The sequence below is a fragment of the Armigeres subalbatus genome, chromosome 2 (assembly GCF_024139115.2).
Source record: "Armigeres subalbatus isolate Guangzhou_Male chromosome 2, GZ_Asu_2, whole genome shotgun sequence".
NCBI classification, from domain to species: domain Eukaryota; kingdom Metazoa; phylum Arthropoda; class Insecta; order Diptera; family Culicidae; genus Armigeres; species Armigeres subalbatus.
This window is the reverse complement of record NC_085140.1, coordinates 273,781,245-273,785,314: the sequence shown is the minus strand read 5'-3', so window position 1 is coordinate 273,785,314 and position 4,070 is coordinate 273,781,245. Positions and strand designations below refer to the sequence as shown.

At 39.4% G+C, this 4,070-nt stretch overlaps 1 long non-coding RNA gene across 1 annotated transcript; it reads left to right on the top strand.

Annotated features, from left to right (window-relative positions):
- Positions 1–2,422: 2,422 nt before the first annotated feature.
- Positions 2,423–3,079, top strand: LOC134216362 (uncharacterized). Its single transcript, XR_009980633.1, has 2 exons — positions 2,423–2,720; positions 2,782–3,079. It is a non-coding gene; the product is annotated as an uncharacterized LOC134216362 (long non-coding RNA).
- The last annotated feature ends 991 nt before the right edge of the window (positions 3,080–4,070 follow it).

The following is a 4,070-nucleotide window of genomic DNA, read 5'->3' as shown; positions in this document are numbered from 1 at the left end:
AATAATTTTGGAATAAGGCAAATGTTTGTGGCTGCATTTATTTAGTTGGAAACTCAAGGCGATGATTAAATTTGTCTATTGAATAAGATAAAAATAATAATATGTTCGACGCGTGGCATCAGGCCATTAGGCCGAAGGTCTTTAGGCTGAACGATCATTAGGCCGAATGGTCATTAGGGCGAATGAGAAGTAAGAAGTGATAAGTGAGAAATGAGAAATAAGACCAAGGCGTCCACAATCAGGACCAGGGAATCAATTTTTCTGGAATGCGCGTGCGAAACAAGCGACAAAAGCGAACCAACGACAAAGCTTTGTTTTTGTCGGAGATAATAATGACAAAGATCCGAAAAATTTTGTCAGCAACAAAAAAGAAGACAATCTTGTTGCTAACTTTTCAACCCATTATTTTGCATTACTTTTAGAGCAAATTTCGGTTTTATGCTATCATAGTTTCTGCTTTTATGGAAATATTCGAGAATCGAACAATGATTACAAAATTAGCGTCGTATTTTTGGAAATATAAGAGCATGCAAGGCAAATGATTCTTGTCATATTGTGTTCGGGTTCGGATAAAGGTTTGTCGCTAGATGCGTTTGTCAGTAACAAACCCTGTTGATGACAAAGAGTATATTGTTAGACGTTGCCCGAATATTGATTCCCTGATCAGGACGTTAGGCAAGAAGATTCACGCTTAGATTGTGTGCTGTTTAAAAAATGGTCTTCACGCCTTCTTTCCACACTCTATCGCTTCATACGGATTTCGATCTGTTGATTTTCAATTATCTTTCGATTAACTACTCCCTCATACTTTGAGTAAAACTTATCTTATCGAGCCATTCAGCCTAGCACGTATCAGTCTAATCAGTTTCGCCGGAAAACCATTTTCGGACATTATATGCCACAGCTAATTTCTTTTCACTGAACCGTACGCTGCTTTGAAATCAATGAACAGGTGGTAAGTCTGCAAGATGTACTCCAATTTATCAAGGATCATCCGCAGGCTAAACATCGGATGCGTCGTTGATCGGCCCTCACAAAAACCTGCCTCCAAACTCCAAAAGCGGTCTCAGTCTGGTAAACAGGATATGCGACAGGACTGTGTACGCCGAGTTCAGAAGGGTAATCCCTCTGTAATTGGCAAACTCTAGTCTGTGCCCTTTCTTATAGATTGGGCATATGAGGCCACCCAACAAGCCGAGAGGTAGTGATTGATGCAGCTGCTCACTGCCGTGTTTGAGAAGCTCGACCGGGATCTCGCCCTTTCCAGCTGCTTTACTGTTTTTCAGCTCGTTTAGTCGCGGCCGAATTTTTGCAACTACAATGCTGTAGTTGAAGAACTTGCCCTTCATTATAAACACGCAAATGCGGTCGCTTATCGGCTTCCACCGGATAACACGCTTCATCTGCTTCCCGATCACTATGAAGCCAACTCCTCGTTCTGCTCTGACACCGCCGCTACAGTAGATGTGGTACTAGAATGAAGTGTTCGCTATGGGATCCACCACCCGGAATTCACGTTCTCCAGTTCTGGGCCACCGTATTTCCTGGATTGCTGCCACATTCACGCCGATCTTCTGCAGCTCTCGAGACAGGAGCCCAACACGCGCGGGTTCATTCAAACTTCTCACGTTCCAAGATACAACTTTCCAATCGTTGTCCTTTATTCGTTGCCGGGTCTGATGCCGTTGAATCCATCTGTTTGCTCTACTTTTGCCTTTCTTGGTGACTGTAGAATCTTCAACTACCTTACCTACCTTAATCATGCAGCATGATTTACACAGTTTTGTTTAGAGCCCCTCGAAGGCACTCGGAATTCGGATGATGATCAGCTGCCGTGTGCGATATGTAGTTTTAAAAAATGTTTGAAGCTGGTCAAAATGTTTAATGGCGGTATTATTGCGAAACACATGCTGTAATTGATCCATATTATATTAACTTTCATCAATAAAAACAATTACCATTAAAATCTGAATAACTGATGTAATAGAAGTTTGACCTTTTATGAGAATATATTGGACACAGTGTTTCCTCAGAATGTCCAAAAAGAAGGACATTTCAGCGTAATTTTTTATGATTTTTATTGAAAAAGGAGGACATGTCCTCCTTTAGGATACCATATGGTTACCCTAATCTTGATTACTGAATGTCCGTCCTGCTATTAAGCCGCACAGAGCCAAAAAAAGTTGGGATTCCAACATTTTTTTAGTTTTATTTTAAAAATATTGAAAATTTGGTATTTTTGAGAGACAAAATTGTTATATCAAGTGCTAAATTAATTGATTTGAAAGTTTTTTTTCAATTTAATATTCTGATTTTAACAGTTAAAACACTCAATAAAAAAAATGGTAAATTCTCAATTAAACTTTAACATTACACGTTTTTGGCAACACTGATAGGAAGAATAACAAAACTGGCAGCCAAAGATTATCTGTCAGAGAAATAAGCACGAAATAAAGACAGTCTTTTGGACATTGGTTATTCACTGTCGCGGTCGGTGGCGGAACTGAAAACTGCCCAGAATATTGAAGTACACCGACAACGAGCAGCAAGTTTCACTCTTCCCGTTGGTGCTCCAGTAACTTCTGCAGTAACTCTTCCAGCAGCATAAGAAGCCTTTCCGAAAACGATCGTACCAAGGACCGCATTGCGTACATTCTCGAGGATCATAATCTGAGTTTCTTGATCCGGGCTGCATCGCGATATTCTGCTATAGGATAAATGTTGGTATTGTATTATCAAATGGGAAAGGAAAAGTTCATTACATCTTGATACGTCATGCAGGACTGCTGGTGAAATATTGACCTTTCCAAAGGCATCCCTCTGCGATGGTTCCGAAAGTAGAAATGAGTGTCATCGAGAAGGACTCTTTCCTACGCTACAATGAGGACATCGATGGCATGTACCCGGACAATAGTGAAGTCGGCATCATAAACCATGTCTAAATCCATATGACAATTCAACAATTCAATATCATTCCATCAGCTGATAAATCAGCAGGAGCAGCATAAAATTACTGTTTGTTTTTTATAATGTAAATATAAAATGGTAAGAATGAAAAATAAAATGTGAAAAATTCAAATGCATAAAATTTTATTTATATTTTAAATATAGGTAAACTTCATTGTGAAATTGAAAGCGCATACCATTTGTGATTTTGAAAATATCACTAGTTAATTCAAATGAAAAATACACATTTAATTTTATAAGGAAAATGTTATTTTGAAAATTCCACTCTTGTCGACGTTTTCACTGAAGTGACATTTTTACAATTGTAGATTCAACAATCTTATACTTTCTACTGAAAATCACTAATTAATTTTCTCACTTTTACCAACGTTTTCTTAATTTTACCGTCATTCAAATCGGCCCTCCTTAGCCGTGCGGTAAGATGCGCAAAGCAAGACCATGCTGAGGGTGGCTGGGTTCGATTCCCGGTGCCGGTCTAGACAATTTTCGGATTGGAAATTGCCTCGACTTCCCTGGGCATAAAAGCATCATCGTGTTAGCCTCATGATATACAAATGCAAAAATGGTACCTTGGCTTAGAAACCTCGCAGTTAATAACTGTGGAAGTGCTTAATGATGAACACTAAGCTGCGGGGCGGCAATGTCCCAGTGTGGGGATGTAATGCCAATGAAGAAGATGAAGAAGAAGTCATTCAAATCGGCGATCTGTAAATCAAATCTTCAACGTTCGTTTTTTCTGCAGTATTGTGATTTGAAAGAAATTTCTTGACTTAGGTACTTGATGTGTACCGTGAACGGTACCTCATTCAAATTAACGGGGTTCACTTTTAATTTGAACTTCTGGTTACTCTATAATAGACTGGCCCAGGAAACAAAAAGTTGTGTAATTCCACGGGGCACCCCCCAGGATTGTGTCTTTGGGTGAGAAAATCAATCTCTGAAAATTTCAGCTCAATCGCTTGTTGCATAAGCTGGCGCATTTGATTTGAAGTTTGTATGGGGATTTCAGCCAAAATGTATAGGAAAATACACCTCCGTCACTCATTCGATCTGGAAATTGGTTCTGATTGCTCGATTGACCTCAGAATTGCAAAAACGGCAGT